Source organism: Muntiacus reevesi, chromosome 10 (genome assembly GCF_963930625.1).
Source record: "Muntiacus reevesi chromosome 10, mMunRee1.1, whole genome shotgun sequence".
Lineage (NCBI taxonomy): Eukaryota > Metazoa > Chordata > Mammalia > Artiodactyla > Cervidae > Muntiacus > Muntiacus reevesi.
In genome coordinates this window covers 297,968-316,160 of record NC_089258.1, presented here as the reverse complement: position 1 = coordinate 316,160, position 18,193 = coordinate 297,968, and the positions used below count along the sequence as shown (strand labels likewise).

The 18,193-nt window shown below is 46.3% G+C and overlaps 1 protein-coding gene and 1 long non-coding RNA gene across 3 annotated transcripts in view; one reads left to right on the top strand and one right to left on the bottom strand.

The window, feature by feature from the left end:
• Positions 1–954: 954 nt before the first annotated feature.
• Positions 955–17,832, bottom strand: LOC136176801 (uncharacterized). Its single transcript, XR_010664629.1, has 3 exons — positions 17,683–17,832; positions 2,374–2,581; positions 955–1,073 (listed from the first exon to the last, which is right to left on the bottom strand). It is a non-coding gene; the product is annotated as an uncharacterized lncRNA (long non-coding RNA).
• LZTS1 (leucine zipper tumor suppressor 1) overlaps positions 17,471–18,193 on the top strand; it is a 66,060-nt gene continuing 65,337 nt past the window's right edge. For both annotated transcript variants that reach the window (XM_065947430.1, XM_065947431.1), the window contains exon 1: positions 17,471–17,715. The gene's annotated coding sequence lies outside the window, so the exon portion shown is untranslated. The remainder of the gene's footprint in view (positions 17,716–18,193) is intronic.

Below are 18,193 nucleotides of genomic sequence, written 5' to 3'. Positions count from 1 at the left end.
GTAAGGGAAAGACTGGGCTCAACTCTGAATACAAGAAGAAAAAGTGGTAATTTATAGCCAACGAGTAGGACCAGGGGTAGGGGGCCGGGGTGTCAGTAAATGGAAAATTACTAAGAGGAAACATCAGGAGGAAGGGGAGATTTTTGTTAAATCATCCTAAGAGGATTCTTGCTGAAGGCTGTGCTGCTGCTGCTGCTAAATCACTTCAGTCGTGTCCGACTCTGTGCAACCCCAGAGCCGGCAGCCCACCAGGCTCCCGTGTCCCTGGAATTCTCCAGGTAAGAACACTGGAGTGGGTTGCCATTTCCTTCTCCAATGCATGAAAGTGAAAAGTGAAAGTGCAGTTGCTCAGTTGTGTCCGACTCTTAGCGACCCCATGGACCGCAGCCCACCAGATGCCTTCGTCCATGGGATTTCCCAGGCAAGAGTACTGGAGTGGGGTGCCATTGCCTTCTCCGGAAGGCTGGCTAGGGTGATCATGTATTAAGGATGGGGGATTCCGGCTAAACTGACTCAGCAACATTCATGCTAAAATTGGGCTCTTGAGAACATGGCCAAGGACCAGGACTAGTTGAGAAAGAGCTCAGAGGAGACTGATTAAAGTCTGATCAAGAAGTGAATCTCTGAGGATTTCCCTGGTGGTCCAATGGTTAAGAATCTGTCTTGCGATGCAGGGAACGCCAGTTTGATCCCTGGTTAGGGAACAAATGTCCCACATGCCTCGTAGCATCTAAGCCTGCATGCAGTCAGTAACTGCTGAAACATGTCAGTGATGACACAACAAAGGTCCCACATGCCACAACTAAGACCCGAGGCAGCCAAGTAAGTAAACAATTAAAAAAACAACAAAACAGGAGACAACCTTTGTCAGTGGTGTGGGGATACAGGGAGCGCCCACTGTGATAACCTATGTGCTTTATTAAGCAAACAAGCTTTTTAAAAGTGAGATCGTTGTGGCTTGGCATTGGATTAATAAAACTCCTGAGGCTCTGAAGGAGTTCCACCATTAGGGAGAGTCCAGGGTGCAGCCGCTGAAGGAATCCTCATTTAACACAACCATCCTCTGGCTGAGTCTAGGCAAAGTAAGAGATAGAAGAGGGTGAATCTAATTTCCGTGAACTGTAACTTATAAAAGCAAGAGAATTTGATTATGGAGATCAGCTTCTTTGAACTTTGACTTGGCGAGGAAATTCAGTCTTTGAACTTTAAATTCTCCCTGGGAATTTGATAAAGAGGGGCATTTATATTCAAATCTGAGGCATTCCTAAATTGTTGACATTTCATTATTGAATTGTCTTTACATAACTTGTAATTGGAAGGTTTTAGTGGGTCATTTAATTTTATTAAAGAACCCCTGATATGCTTTGTTAGAAAATATGGTCAGATATAATTTGGGATGGGAAAGGGAGTCATCTGTCAACCAGAGGTAAAGAGGAGTCTTGTGCTTGTACAACTAGAGGATTGTTCTGATCCATTTCAGAGCTTTTGAGGATAAACTAAACTGCCCAGAAGTCCCAGCAAGGTTCTCAAAGAAGCCATAGCTGGTCCCTGGGAAGTATAGACTTAAGCGAGGAAGCAGCACTGACCTAATTTTGTGCTGATTCCCAGTCTTGATGGGGAGGACCATATTCTTGGTTGACTCTTAGCTTAATCGTTAAGATCCATGATTAAACATCTAGGGTTAATGGAGAGAAATACTTGTCCCCATTCCTTTTATTGCAATATAGAGTTGTTCATTTTATTTTATTTTTATTGGAACAGATGAACTCCTTATGGCCAAATTCAGACTTAAATTAAAGAAAGTAGGGAAAACAACTAGATCATTCAGGTATCACCTAAATCAAATATCTTACAATTATACAATGGAAGTGACAAATAGATTCAAGGGGTTAGATCTGATAAGACAGAGTACCTGAAGAACTATGGATGGAGGTTTGTGACACTGTACAGGAGACAGGGATCAAGACCATCCCCAAGGGAAAAAAAAAATGCAAAAAGGCAAAATGGTTGCCTGAAGAGGACTTACAAATAGCTGGGAAAAGAAGAGATGCAAAAGGCAAAGGAGAAAAGGAAAGATATACCCATTTGAATGCAGATTTCCAAAGAATAGCGAGGAGAGATAAGAAAGCCTTCCTCCATGATCAGTGCAAAGAAATAGAAGAAAACAATAGAACAGGAAAGACTAGAGATCTTTTCAAGAAAATTAGAGATACCCAGGGAACATTTCATGCAAAGATGGGCTCAATAAAGGACAGAAATGGTATGGACCTAACAGAAGCAGAAGATATTAAGGAGAGGTGACAAGAATACACAGAAGAACTGTACAAAAAAGATCTTCATGACCCAGATAACCACGATGATGTGATCACTCACCTAGAGCCAGACATCCTGGAGTGCGAAGTCAAATGGGCCTTAGGAAGCATCACTATGAACAAAGCCAGCAGAGGTGATGGAATTCCAGTTGAGTTATTTCAAATCCCAAAAGATGATGCTGTGAAAGTGCTGCACCCAATATGGCAGCAAATTTGGAAAACTCAGCAGTGGCCACAGGACTGCAAAAGGTCAGTTTTGGTTCCAATCCCTAAGAAAAGCAATGCCAAAGAATGCTCAAATTACCGCACAATTGCACTCATCTTACACGCTAGTAAAGTAATGCTCAAAATTCTCCAATTCTCATGTATTGCTTCTGCAATACATGAATCGTGAAATTCCAGATGTTCAAGCTGGATTTGGAAAAGTCAGAGGAACCAGAGATCAAATTGCCAAAATCTGCTGGATCATCAAAAAAACAAGAAAGTTCCAGAAAAACATCTGCTTTATTGACTATGCCAAAGCCTTTGACTGTGTGGATCACAACAAACTGTGGAAAATTCTTAAAGAGATGAGAATACCAGACCACCTGACCTGCCTTTTGAGAAATCTGTACGCAGGTCAGGAAGCAACAGTTAGAACCGGACATGGAACAACAGACTGGTTCCAAATAGGGAACCTAAGTGTCCATCAACAGATGAATGGATAAAGAAGATGTGATACACATACAAAATGGATTATTACTCAGTGATAAAAAAGGAGCAATGTTGGGCCATTTGTAGAGACATGAATGGACCTAGGATCTGTCATACACAGTAAAGTAATTCAGAAAGAGAAAAACAAATACCGCATATTAACACATATATGTGTAATGTAGAAAAATGGTACCGATGAACCTATTTGCAGGGCAGGAGTTGAGTCACGGACATATAGAACAGATATGTGGTCATGGGGACGGGGGGTAAATTGGAAAATTGGGATTGATGTTTGTGCACTGCCATGTGTAAGAGAACCTACATATAGCACTGGGAGCTCAGCGCAGGGCTCTGTGACGACCTAGGGGGTGGGATGGGAAGGGGGTGGGAGGGAGATCCAAGAGGGAGGACATATATGTGTGCATACAGCTGATTCCCTTCATTGTATGGCAGAAACTAGCACAACATTGTAGAACAATTATACTCCAATAAAAAAATATTTGAATTAATGTGACATCTTCAGGGCCCCACACTCTATGGTGACCCTAATTACAGGTGTGGGCACACAGCTATAAGGATGATTAGTGATGGCATAGATCAGGCAGCCTTCTCAGCATAGTTCCTGGATTCTCTGTACCTCCTATAGCATCACATTTACTGCACCCTCTTGTACTTTCTCAATGACCATATTCCCTACCAAGACTGTAAGTTTCATGAAGACAAGGACGTATCTGTCTTGTTCACTGCCCTGTTCCTAGCACAGTGAAAAGCATGACTGGTTCTCTTGAAATATTTGTTGAATAAATAAGAAAATCATATTACATGAGTAAAATGGTGTGTGTGTGGGGGGGGGATGGGAACGTTATATTTGGAAATAAGTAATTTAAAATGGACCAGATTGTGATTTTTTAAATTCTGCAAGATTTTCAAGTGGAAAAGGGAATTTGTTTACTTGGGTTGCTCAATGAGCAGAATTAGCATGGTAGGGACTAGAGTACTGGACTGGTAGTCAGAACCCTGAGTTCTGAACACTGGGATTGAAAAAATAAGTAAAAGGATAGAGAATGGTAGAAGCTAAATTTCTCATAGTTGGAGTAGGAAGTTACAAATAAGCGGAAAAGAATAAAATGAACCATGTAGTTTTGGACTAGAGTCTGTGACATCAGTGGGAACTTTTATTTAACTTAACTTAGGAACTAGTGAGTAATAGTAGAAATTACATAGACTTGTATGGATATATAGTTTAATATATTACTACATACCTTTACTCTCTAGCTCAGACTGTAAAGAATCTGCCTGCAATGTAGGAGACCTGGATTCAATCCCTGGGTGGAGAAGATCACCCAGAGAAGGGAATGGTTACCCACTCCTGTTTTCTTGCCTGGAGAATTCCATGGACAGAGGAGCCTGGTGGGCTACAATCCATGGGGTGGCAAATAGCTGGACACAACTGAATGACTTAATTTTTTTTTTTTTTTTAATTTCTTGCACTGACAGGGCCTAAAGACAATGACATTCCAATTTCAAAACAATGAACAGATTAGAGCAAATGCTGGTTTACCATTCTCCAATAAAAGGATTCAGGGATCCTTGTTGAGATGACTGACTTGACATAAAAAACAATGAAATGATGCCATTTGAAGCAACAAGGATGGATGCAGAGATTATCATACTAAGTGAAGTAAGTCAGAAAGGGAAAGACAAATATCATACGATATCACTTATATGTGGGATCTAAAATACAACACAAATGAACATACTATTAAACAGAAACAGACTCACAAACACAGAGAACAGTCTTGTGGTTGCCAAGGAGGGTGGAGGTGGGAGAGGGATGGATTGAGAGTTTGAGATTAGCAGATACAAACTCATATATATAAGGTTGACAAACAACAGAGTTTTACTGTATAGCACAGGAAACTATATTCGATATCCTGTGATAAGCCATAAGGGAAAAGAATATGAACGGAAGAGAATATGAAAAGAATGTGTACATATATATGGTATATAGCATAGTGATTCACTTGTACATATATATACATATGTATAGCATAGTAATTCACTTGTACATATATATACATATATATAGCATAGTAATTCACTGTACATATATATACATATGTATGTATACATATATATGTACAAGTGAATTACTATGCTGTACATATGTATATATATGTACAAGTGAATTACTATGCTGTGCAGCAGAAGGACTGATGCTGAAGTTGAAACTCCAGTATTTTGGCCACCTGATGTGAACAACTGACTCATTGGAAAAAGTCCCTGCTGCTGGGAAAGGTCCCTGATTGAGGTAAAAGTCCCTGATTGAGGGCAGAAGGAGAAAGGGGCATCAAGAGGACGAGATGGTTGGATAGCATCACCAATACAAAGGACATGAACTTGGGCAAACTTTGGGAGATGGTGAAGGAAAAGGGAAGCCTGGTGTGCTGCAGTCCTTAGGGTCGAAAAGAGGTGGACACAACTGGGCAACTGAGCAGCAGCAGCAGCAGCAGCAGCAGAAATTAACAGGAGGCTGTAAGTCAACTCTACCTCAATATGTTTTTTAAAAACTCATACCTACCCTTCCTACGTTAAAAGTTTGGCAAAGATCAAACAAGAGAATGTTTGAAGTTCAAAAGTATGAATTGCTCTACAAATAGATTAAGTCTCTGCTCTGTTGAGAAAAAGGAAATCTTGAAGGCCCACATCTGATGCCTGGGCCAAGATTCTGTCAATCTAAAACAAGGGTGTTTTTCCTCAAATCCCCCTAGACATCTCGGAGATAGTTTGCACTTCTCTCTGTCTCCCTGCCTGGTGATAACAGGGCTGTTAATTTGTTTTTTTAGTTGTGGTGATTTCACTTGCTACATAAATGTCAAGTTCCACTTGGGTAGAAGTTAATACATAATGTCTTCCCTTCCCTCATGAGCACAATCCTGTTAAATTATCCCTTTATGGGCACATTGATTTTTTTTTTTTTTTTTTTTTTGCTTTTCAGTTTTAAGTGCTAAAAATAGCATATTCTACCCCACTGCTTTACTGCTTTCAAGGCAATGAGAATGTGCCTGCTATGGTGGGAATTTAGCAAATCGTAGTGAAGTTGACTGTTCTTCAAGATAGCAACAGCACCGCCAAATGGGCATTTATCAAGGGCAGCCTGACAATCCCAAATAACCATACCTTTGCAGCCTTTCATTCACAATTCCCTGTAATCTTCATGCAAGCTAAATGGAAACACAAGATAGGTTTTTTTATTCCTATTACATTGAGAAGGAAAACTAAGGTACAAAACAATTAAATGCCTTTGTAAAGTGCTTTGGGCTTCCCTGGTGGCTCAGTGGTAAAGAATCCACCTGTAATGCAGGAGAGCCGGGTTCGGTCCCTGGGCCAAGAAGATCCCCTGGAGAAGGAAATGGCAACCCACTCCAGTCTATTTGCCTGGAGAATACCATGGACAGAGGAGCCTGGTGGGCTACAGTCCATGGAGTTGCAAAAGATTTGAACCTGACTTTGAGACTAAACAACAACAATACAGTACCTTGATCCTACCAGGGCTGGACCTAAACCTACAAATCTGGCTTCCTATTGGCCCAGTACTCTTACTCCTATATCTTCAGACACTTTTCAATGACTCTGCCTTTCCCATCGGTTGACTGTATTCCCAATCCACTCTTAGGATCATGGCATGCAGACTTTTCAATCCTGACCAGTCTTGCTAGGAAAGGCTTTTTCATGGCACCTTCTCAGACAACCCAAGGGAGCCCCAAGCAAAGTAAGTGTCTCAGAACAAGAGGACATAACCAGGAGAGCAGGCGTGTCTCTGTTGTGAAATTTCAGTGTTTGGTTCTTTCAGCTGATCGGAATACTGGGCAACAGCCACCAGTGAGGGGCTTAAAGTCTCCCTGGGACGGGAGGAAGGTGAGTTAGAGCTGCACCCTCCAAGTGTAGACAGTGACTTTCAACTCAAAAGCACTTTCACACTGTCACCTGATTTGATCTTGGTAATAACTCAGTGAGATGTGTGTCAGATGGGAGTGGGGGGTGGGGCTGAGTGGGAGGAGGGGGAATCTCTCCACTTTACAGGTAATCAGCTGCGGTTAAATGATATTCATGGTCATGCACCTAGACAGAGATACTCATGAACTCTGGCCTTTGGAAAACAACACTAGAAGATGCTATTTTGTTCATAAATAAATCTCAAGGATTGACTCACATTTACAGGGGTTTATTTGGAAAGGCTCTTTTTGGTCTCCCAGAAATAATACCACAGAGGTAAACACTGTCCATTATTCTCTCTCTCTGCAAAAGGCTGACTCTGCACTATTTTTTTTTTTTAAACTTTTTGTTTTATGTTGGAGGATAGCTGACAAAGAATGGTGTGGCTGGGCAGGAGCAAAGGGACTGGGTCACACACACACATGTATCTGGGGCTTCCCTGCTGGCTCAGACAGTGAAGAATGTACTTGCAGTATAGGAGATCCGGGTGCGATCCCTGGGTTGGGAAGATCCCCTGAAGAAGGGACTGGCTACTCATTCCAGTCTTCTTGCCTGAAGAGTTCCGTGGACAGAGGAGCCTGGTGGACCGTAGTCCACGGGGTCTTTAAGAGTCAGACATGGCTGAGTGGCCATGCACAGCACAGCATCTGTGGATCTATTCTCCCCCAGACTCCCCTCCCATCCCGGCCGCCACTGATCCTGCAGTATAAAGGCTAGGTTCACCCACACTTTTCCTGTCAAGGCCAGGGAGGCCCCCTTTCCCTAGACCTGGCCTTTCCACGCTGGGAATGTTTGTTCTTAGCTTTTAAACAAGTGAGACTTCCCCATGCCAGAGGTAGCAGGACTTTCCCAGAAAGTCCTCTTGTACAAGAGCCGCCACTGTTTCTTCCTCCCTCTGCACCTCAATGCGGGGCTCCTCACCTTCTCCCGCACCCCTTCATCACCGGCGCGGCAGCCTGCCAGTCCACACCTCCCGCCTTCTTGGAAGGCAGCTGCTCCCTCCACACAGATTAGGTCCAGGGGCAGGCCAATAAAATGCAGGTCTCCAGCGAGGGGAAGCTGGAGACGCTGCTCTGAGAGGCTGTGAGAGCGGCAGGGTGGCCCCACTGAACCTCTTCCCCTCCCACTGCGGGCAGTTGCGGGGTGGGGTGGTGCGGGGGTGGCGGGAACCTCAGCACTGCTAGTTGAAACAGGATTCCCCCTCCCCTCCCAGCAGCCAGGCTTTAAATAGGATTAATGGCAGAGAACATTCTAACCACCGCTCTGTGAGGTTCCAGAGTCGGCAGCCGGCTCCCTCCTCGCAGGCTTCCATTTTGGACTCACTCCCTGGGCTGCCCTCCTAACTTCCAGCGACTTCTTTCCCACTGGGCATCACAGCTGTCTGCTCAGAACCTCGCTTCACGGAGCTCGAGGACAGATGAGTGTCGTCCACCCACCGCTCGTGCCAGGAGGTGCCCTCTGCTGCATCCCCTGAGACTGATTCTCTTCTGAGAGAAAATTCAGACCTTAGGGAAGGGGGTGGGCAGCAGTGGAGCAGAAAGGGGGTGGCCCTAAGCTGTGGGGGACGAGTCACGTTCACCCTGGGGTGAAGGGCTCTTTCATGTCATGGGGACATCCCCGGCGGCCCAGTGGCTGAGAAGCCAACTTGCAGAGCAGGGGATAAGGCTTCCACCCCTGGTCGGGGAGCTAAGATCCCACATGACGCAGAACAACTGAGCCTGCAGGCCTGGAGCCCGGATTCCGCAACTAGAGAGCCCATGTGCCACAAGGAGAGATCCTGCATGACGTGGGGAAGATGTGTGCTGCGTGCTCAGTCGCTTCAGCCTTGTCCGAGTCTTTGTGACCCACATGGGCTGTAGCCCGCTAGTCTCTGTCCATGGGATTCTCCAGGCAAGAATACTGGAGTGGGTTGCTGTGCCCGCCTCCAGAGGATCTTCCTGATACAGGGACCAAACCCTCCTCTCTTACATCTCCTGCGTTGGCAGGTGGGTTCTTTACCACTAGCGCCAACCTGGGAAGCCCGTTGTGTGCTGCAACTAAGACCAACAAAATCAATTAAAAAAAAAAAACAAAAACAATTACAGAACCCACAGAATTGTAGCTGTTTGTTTTGGCCACATCTTGAGGCGTATGGAACTTCCCTGACCAAGGATCGTACCCGCCCCACCCCAAAGCAGATCTTAACCATAGGCCCACCAGGGAGTAGTGTAGATATTATTTTAATCACCTGTAATTTTTCTTGCATCCCTCTCTGTGGGGTTATAGTGTTAAAATCACTCAAAAGTTCCAGAAGCAGAGGATATGGGAGCAAGAGACTTGGCCGAAATCACATAGGGACTGACAGCAGAGTCTGATTCAAACTCAAGGCTCCAATTGCAATCGATAGACTCAAAATGCTGTTCTCGGAACTTCCCTGATGGTGCAGTGGATACAAATCCACCGGCCAGTGCAGGGGACACAGGTTCAATCCCTGAACCAGGAAGATCCCAAATGCCTCAGAGCAGCTAAGCGTGTGCACCAGGACTGCTGAAGCCCACTCACCCTGGAGCCTGTGCTCTGCAACGAGAAGCCACTGTAATGAGAAGCCCGCGCCCACGATGAGGAGTAGCCCTTGGCCTCTGCAAGTAGAGAAAGCCAGTGTGCAATAAAAAGATCCAGCACAGCCCCAAACAACAAATAAGCAATACATTTTTAAAAATGTTGTTCTCTCTTCCACTTCACCATGCTGAATGGGTTTTGGGCCAAATCATGAGGATGTTTTTAATTGGAAGAAATAGGGTAGAAAAGGCCCTGGGTTTCTGATGGGGGGCGGATAGGTGGCACGGAGAGCAACAGCAACTGAAAGGTTTCCCTGTACGTGGGATGCTGGGCTCAGCACGTTACAGGTGTTGATGCATTAAACACTCAAGGCGACTCTGTAAGGCAGGTGTAATAGGGAACTTCAAGCAAACTGAGGCTCTTTCACAGGAAAAGTTAGTTCAAGATCACCAAGAGCCTCTTCTTGCCAGAGTGCTCACATGGCACCTGCAGCTGTCCTTTTTTGCTGCTCGCAGCCACTTTAGGTAAAAAGAGTCAGAAAATGCCAGAAGCGACCTCAGAGATCACCTCGTATAGCCACTTGCCGCCTTCCCTTCTCTGCCCCCTTTCTGTCCTCCTCTATTTCTGGAGCTGGTGAGATGGAGGCCTTCTCAATCATTCTGGGAATGAATGCAAAAGGAATGGTCAGCATGGAGCAAATAGAGTGAGTCTGGGAATAAAGACAAAATATAGGGTGAACACCTAGAGAATTTGATGCACAAAGTAAAGGCAGTGAAGTCAGTCCCAGAAGATGGGAGGGAAGAATGGCAATACTACTTGAGGAGTGGAGTGACCTGGAGGCCAGGCAGGGGACTTCCCTGGTGGTCCAGTGGGTAAGACTCCATCTCCCAATGCAGGGGCCTGGGCTTGGTCCCTGGTTGAGTAACTAAGACCCCACATGCCACAGGGCAGCTAAGTGACACAACTAGGGAAGCCCACACACCACAATGAAAAACCCACACACAGCAGTAAACAAAGGTCCAGTACACCCCCCAACCCCCACACACACCCAAAAAAGAAGAATGACAGGCAGGCCAGCAGGAGCTCAAGTCCAGGGCAGGTCCCAGGTGACCGGTCTTGATGTCACCAACTCTTAGGAAACAGCATCAGCCTTTCAGTCTGGGCCTCCCTGAACTGCTTCTTCAGAAATAGCTAAGTAAATGTGTAAATTCTATTTCAGCATACAGGGTCTCAAAAGCTTCTCTGCTTTTTTTTTCTCCCCCCTAGGTGCAGGAAATGAGCCTGGCAACATGCTCCATAGGGGAACTAAATGATTTCCCAGAAGTCACGGTCTCATATGCTCTATTTGCTTAAATGAGTTGAGGGCTACAAGCAAATGTGGGCTTGACGGGGCCCATTTACCGAAGGCCTCCCTCAGTACTGACAAAGGTCATGCCAGCTTCTTTGTCTGCCTGTCGTTCCTCAGCCCTGGGGAGGAATCAGCCCAAAGCCAATTAGTCCATTAGTCACCACCCATGGGCAGCAGCAGGCTGAGTGTTACGAGGGAGATAGAGAAGTAAGAGTTGGTCCTTGCCCTCACTTAGTCATTAAGTATTTGTGGAACGCCCTCTCATGGACCAAGCATGGAGCTGGCCACTGAAAAATCTGAAAATTAGGTGCATTCACCTAAAACAAGAAAGCGCAAGTAACAAAGTGTGCAAGAAGGAAAGCAGAGCAGGAGACGGACATGACACAAATTGACAGGACTTCCAATTATGGAGTGGGAGTAGGGGATGCAGGAGGGCAGGGTCAGGGCTTGGGGAGGGCCTTGAAAGACACTTTCATTCTGCCCTGAAGGGAGGCAAGGGCATGGTGGTGGCCTTGATGGAGGTGGGGAAGTTGTGTGGAAGTAAAAAGACATATCTGTTGCAGGAGGGAGGAAAAGGAATGCACAGGTAAGAAAGAGGCACACTGTAGAGATGCTAAGAAAGAAGTTTAAACTTGATGGCGGAGGGCTTCCTTGGTGGCTCCGTGATAAATAATCCATCTGCAATGCAGGAGACCCAGATTCAATCCCTGGGTTGGGAAGATCCCGTGGAGAAGGAAATGGCTACCCACTCCAGGATTCTTGCCTGGAAAATCCCATGGACAGAGGAGCCTGGCGGGCTACAGTGCGTGAGGTCACAAAGAGTTGGACATGACTGAGTGAGTGACTAACACCTTCACTTTCACTTACACTTTGGGGCAAGTTACTTAGCCACTCTAACTACAGTTTCTTCACTTGGAAAATAGAAATAATAATGATTTCTACAACTAAGTAAGATAATGTATATAATAAGATGCCCAGCCAAGTAGAGGGATGAAATAGACAAGCAATGATTGTCAGTTCTCGCCACAGTTTCCCCCTTCTCCCTTGAAGGCGAGAGATACAGCTATGTCCCAATATCTATTCCACTTCCAATCCCTTGGTAAAACCCAATCAAAATAATCTCATTGGATTAGCCAATGACTGCTTGCTGATGTGGCTAAACTTGTTCAGTGTCAGCAGGAAAGACTTCTCTCACCTTTCAGGAAAGGTTTTCTTGACCCTAGGAAAGAGATGCAGAAACAAAGGTACTTGAATCCTCAAACCATTGCTGGATTTTGGGTGTGCCAGTGGGACTGAAAGATCCAGCCTATAGTCCTAAACAATCATTCTGAGGGCAAAGCACTTACTCTGAAGATGCCAAGCCAGGAAAGGGAGACCTGGTCTCTGATGATATTGTGAATCCATGGTATGCACTAACCTGGGAGCTGATCTCTTCACTTATTCATTCATGAGTATTTTTTTTTCCTTTTGTTCAACCCAGTTTGATTCAAGCTTTCCTAATACTGTAAGGAGAAACAAAGTAGAAACATCTGCCTGCTTCAGACTTTTAGACAAACCAGTCCAAACCCTGGAAGACAGATTCCCTAGCAGGTGATATATCCCAGAACCTTTCAAAGCGAGGATGCTGAATGAGAAATAGCCAACCATCTCCTATTGAAAATGGTGTTGGGATAGGAGGAATCAAGTCAGAATATTTTCTTCTTAGTTTTTTCATAATCTAGTTTAACCTTGATTTACATTGAAGCATTTGCTAAACAGTTGTCTTGTGAGTTTTGCTGCCTGGTGGCTGGACAAAACCTCTTCACACTAAAGCTAGTTAGTGCCGTTTGAGTGGGCTTCCCTTGTGGCTCAGCAGTAAAGAATCGTCCTGTAATGCCAGAGCTGTGGGTTTGAACCCTGGGTCAGTAAGATCAGTAAGATCCCCTGAAGGAGGGCATGGCAACCCACTCCAGTATTCTTTCTCAGAGAATCCTGTGGACAGAGGAGCAGGCTACAGTCACAGGATCACAAAAAGTTGGACACGACTAAAGCAACTTAAAATGCATGACGCCATTCGAACCCTTTGCTTTAGCTGAGGTGACCGCTTTACTGTTCTCTGCTCAGGGGAAGGCTGCCTGCCTGTGGTCTCCACTGCCCAAACCAAAGCACGTCTGGCACTGGATCAGTCACGCAGTTGCTGAGGCAGGTGCAGGAGCCATGCCTTACCACCCTGGTGTCCCAGTGAAGCTGGGCCAACTTCTTATCTTGCTCTTTGACTCGGTTTTCCTTTAGATGAAAGAATGGGGTGGACATATTTCCTAAGGTGACTTGAATATCTTAATGGAGATGAGTCATCCCAGGATAGGAATTCTGAGGTCAGCACATTCTCCCCAGGGCCTGAAGGAGTCTTTCTTCCCTCCACAACTTCCCTGGTTTCCTGAATGGGAATATAGGTTAAGAATTCAGAATAATAATATAATAATGTCAGATAATAATGTCACCGATGATAATGATGGTGATAACAATAATGCTAAACAGTTTCTGGAAGTCATGTAGTACTTTCTAGGAAAGGACAAACACTATTTGCATTTTATCTAACTTGTTTTCTTAACAGGTAGAGAAGTCAAGGAAGAGATGGCTCTCTCAAAGCACAGGAGTTTAGTGATATCCAGAGATATGAGATGTAAGGTGCCCGGAGATGTACAAGTAAGAAATGTAAATTCTGGTTCTAAGAGCTTCACATCCTGGAGGGAGACAGGGCATTGGTTGGGCATTTTCTAAGATCAGGAGGCATTGGCTTTGCCTGCAGGAAAGCCAACCTACCCCTGCTTCCCTAGGCTAGCTGGAAGATAGATGGAGTAGTGGAAGCCTGTTGATCCATTAAAGCTTTTCTCAATGCTCTGCTGCATGCTAACTCACTTCATTCGTATCCAACTCTTTGCAACCTCATGGACTGTAGCTTGCCAGGCTCCTCTGTCCATGGAATTCTCCAGGCAAGAATACTGGAGTGGGTTGCCATGCCCTTCTCTAGGGGATCTTCCCAACACAGAGATCAAACCCATGTCTCTTATGTCTCCTGCACTGACAAGTGAGTTCTTTTCCACTAGCACCACATGATCTAGCATAATAATATTTTCTCACCTGCTTTCAGAGATTATCCAGCCTAAGTTAAGTACAGTCATCCTTTCTTACCTCCCAATTCAAAGCCCTGAATTTTTAGACTCAAAATAACATTAAACTGTTATTTAACATTTTTTTAACTTTTCTTACCACTTTGATTTCAATAATCCTTTTCATATTTGCATCACTGCCACAGACAGGGCAAATATTTTTAGGCCCATTTCACTGATGAGCAAACTGAGTCTCAATAGGGTGACAACAAGTTTGAAAAAGTGGGACTAGATATGAACCTTTTGTATATGAGTTCATTCCTCTCTCTGCAACATCATCCTGCCTTCCACCATAGAATTTATTTAAGTACTTTTTGAGTGATTGCTGCATACTAACAATGTGCTAGGGATTCAATGTCGAATAAGAAAGATGTTGGGCTTTGAACAAGAAACTCACAGGAGAGTTAAAGACAAACAAGAAGTCAGGCAGTTATTTAAATTGTGATAGGAGAAAGTACATTGAAAAAAGCAGATGTGCTTCTAGCTCAGACCAGCTGTCAGGTTACTGGGCCATGGGCTTGGTCCTCTGTGGCCAATCTGAGATCCTAGAGCTGAGTAACAGAATAATAAGCTAGAATAGTAAGCCATTTGAACCTCAGATAATGAGTTGATGAAGATGGCAGGGCATATTTTATAAGAGCATAATTTGTGACCCAGTTTTCTAGACTCACCTCAAGCAAGGGAGAGCCTAAGAGAGGCAGAGGGCCAAATGGGATAGCCAGGGCCTAGGAGGGTAATACACCTTCACTAGACAAGGAAGAGGAGCCACAGTAAGAACCTCACCAGAGGTTTCAGAGGCAGACACACCCAGGCATTGCATTTCCATACCCAACAGCTGAATCAGGAAGCTAATTATGGCCTCATACTTCAGGAGACCACATTCCTGAGGCTTTTATGACCACACACATGCACACACACTGTACCATCATGGCTCTCCTCTCTCATTCCTCATCCTTACTTCTGCCCCCATTCTCCATACACCCCACTTTATCTCTGAAGCTTCCCTGCACAGGGGGTTTCTATTCTTCCATACTGTTTCTGGATTTCACTTCTCACACACATCACTGCTCTGCCTAGACCCTTTGCCTAACTCAGTCCTTCTAAGTGGGCTGTACATCAAACCCTAGAATGCATTTTAGGTCTTAAATTTTGTCAAATAGAGAATGACTTTTCCAATGAGGGATGAGTACATACAAAGGTGGGTAAGAAGTGTTGTCTGAGAAAACTGAGTAACCAGTCTTGGGGTTGACACAAAGAAATTGTAGTATTACTTATAATAGCTGTTATGTATATGTACTTTCATGGCAGCTATTATAAACAATGCTACAATTTCTTTGTGTCAACCACAAGATTTATAATAGTTGCCATGTATATGCACTTTCAGGGCTTCCCAGATGGCGGTAGGGGTAAAGAACCTCCTTGCCAATGCAGGAGACATAAGAGATGTGGGTTCAATCCCTGGGTCAGGAAGATCCCCTGGAGAAGAGAATGGCAACCTGCTTTAGTATTCTTGCCTGGAGAATTCCATGGACAGAGGAGCCTGGTGGGCTACAGTCCATAGGGTCGCAAAGAGTCAGATACCACTGAGCGACTTAGCATGCACACATATGTACTTTCTACGTGCTGGCATGTGTGCTAAGTGACTTCAGTGGTGTCTGACTCTTTGTGACCCTATGGACTGTAGCCCACCAGGCTCCTCTGTCCGTGGAATTCTCCAGGCAAGAATACTTGAACAAGACCCAATTTCCCCCACAGTCAGTCTCTCTCATCAGGAAGCTTCCATAAGCCTTTTATCCTTATCAGAGGGCAGACAGAATGAAAACCACAGTCACAGAGAACTGATCAAACTGAGCATATGGACCACAGTCTTGTCTAACTCAATGAAACTATGAGCCATGGGTGTATGGCCACCTAAGACGGACAGGTCAAGGTGGAGAGTTCTGACAAAACGTGGTCCACTGGAGAAGGCAATGGCAAACCACTTCAGTATTCTTGCCTTGGGAACCTCATGAACAGTATGAAAAGAATATTGGGGTGGGTTGCCATTTCCTCCTGGGGGATCTTCTCAACCCAGGGATCAAACCCACGTCTCTTACGTCTCCTGCATTGGCAGGTGTGTTCTTTACCACTAGCATCACCCGGGAAACCCATACTTACCACATATTGGGATCCTTATTTAATCCTCACAACAAATCTACAAATAAGAAATTCATTCATTCAACAATTATTTATTGAGTGCCTACTATGTATCAAGTTCTGAGTGTTGGGGATATATGTGAACAAAAGGAGTCAAGTTCATTCATGAACAAAAAAGAAAGTCCCTGTTCTCAGGGAGTTTACATTCTGGGAATTGTTATCCCAATTTTATAAAGGAAGGAACTGGGATATAAGGAATTTAAGGCAGTGACTCGGGGTCATACATTTAAGCAGCAGAGTTTATCTGACTGACCCCTTAAACCTCATGCCTCGCTGCCTCCCAGGAGGAAGCCAAGAATTGAAAGATGGAGTCTTTAGGGTCAAGAACTGGAGGTGGTGAGGATCCTCTACAGGGTTTCGGGTGGAGAAATGGCAGAAACAATATGGTGTGATTCCCTTCAGGCCATCTTCCCTCATTCTACTTATAATCAGAAGCCAGGCACTTCAGTCTCCCCACACCCCACCTCGACACTCCCTGGGCAGGGTCATGCCTGGTTTTAATGAATTAGATTCCACGCATCCTCAGGATCCCAGCCTCATGCAACCCCTGGAAACCCAATAAACTGGCCCTTTGTCCAACCAAATCTTGTAAACTTGGGTTCCCTCCTAGCTCAAATGCTAGAAGTTGAAAGTGGGTGGTAGAGAAAATGATAGTGGTACTGGGTAAGATTACTAGCTATAAACAGTCCTCAACTTTCACCTTAAACTTTTCGGAGTGGTAGTACCAGTGGTCTAGGTTCCAACCTGCAATCGTGCCGAACCAATGTCTCTTAGCAGGCTGCTGGTGCCGTCTTTGAACCTAGAAATCCAGGGGACTGAAGTGGGGAGATGGTTCTGGGGAAAATGAAACGTAAGAAGAAAGGGGTAAAAAGAAGGGGGCAACAAGAAAAAGACAAAACAGAGGAATGGGGGAAGTGAAAGAGGGGGGAGAAAAAGATCGAGCCGACGGGGCTGCCCGGAGGGATCTGCTGAAAGTGAGATCGGAGAGTTGGGGGAGTCGGGACCCCGCGCGGGAGGCGGATGCAGGCGAGCGGGAGGTCGAGGGCAACCCCAGCTGTCAGCTGGGAACAAAGGCCGCCGAGCCGCTAGGAAGAGCCGCCGGCAGCCCTAGCCAACGAGCGGCGCCGGCGCCGGCCCCGCCCCGCCCCGCCCCGCCCCGCCCCGGCCAATGAGCGGCGCCGACCCCGCCCCGGCCCGCCCGCCGCGCCCTGCCCTCCCGCCCGCCCGAGGCTCCGGGACCCGCGCTGGGGCCGGCGCCCAGGGACCCAGCGAGCGGGCGGGCGGCCGGGCGGGAGAAGGGCGGCGCCGGGCGGGAAGCGAGGTAGAAAGTTTCTCTGCTCGCCTCATCTAGCGAGCCGGAGCTGCGAGCAGTCTCGGGACCCGCCCGGCCAGCGCGAGAAGAGAGACGCGAGCACATCGCCAAACACCCTGGAAAAGAAAAAAAGCAAACCTGAAGTCAGCCCCAGGCGCAGGGACAGATAAGGTGAGGTGCACGGGGTCTCGCTCAGTCCGCAAGGAGGGAGCCGGGCTCCGGGGAAACTGCGCTCCCCGCGGCGTGCCAGCGCGTCAGTCTGTCTTTGTCTGTCTGTGCCGGCGTCTGTCCAGGTGTCTTTGTCTCCGCCCGTGGCTGTCAGGGTCTCCCCTCTGCCCGGGCGCGCGCGGCGGGCGAGTCTGGTCCCCGCCTGCAAGAAAGGAGGGTGCGCCCGTCCTTCCGGCTTTGTCTGCTACAGACCGGGTTTATCCCCTCCCCGTCCCGAGCCTGGTCTGCGGGGGCAGAGGTGTTGGGTGACACCGAAGTCCAGAAATGAGGAAGCGGGAGATGTGCGAGCGGGGTCTGACAGCCGCGGCCGGGCCGCTGAACTTCGCTGCCTGGAACTTTGGAGATGGGCTGCGTGTGTCCGCACTGGTGGCAGGGACACGGGTGCAGTCGGAAGTATAGATTGTTCCACTGAAGGATTAGG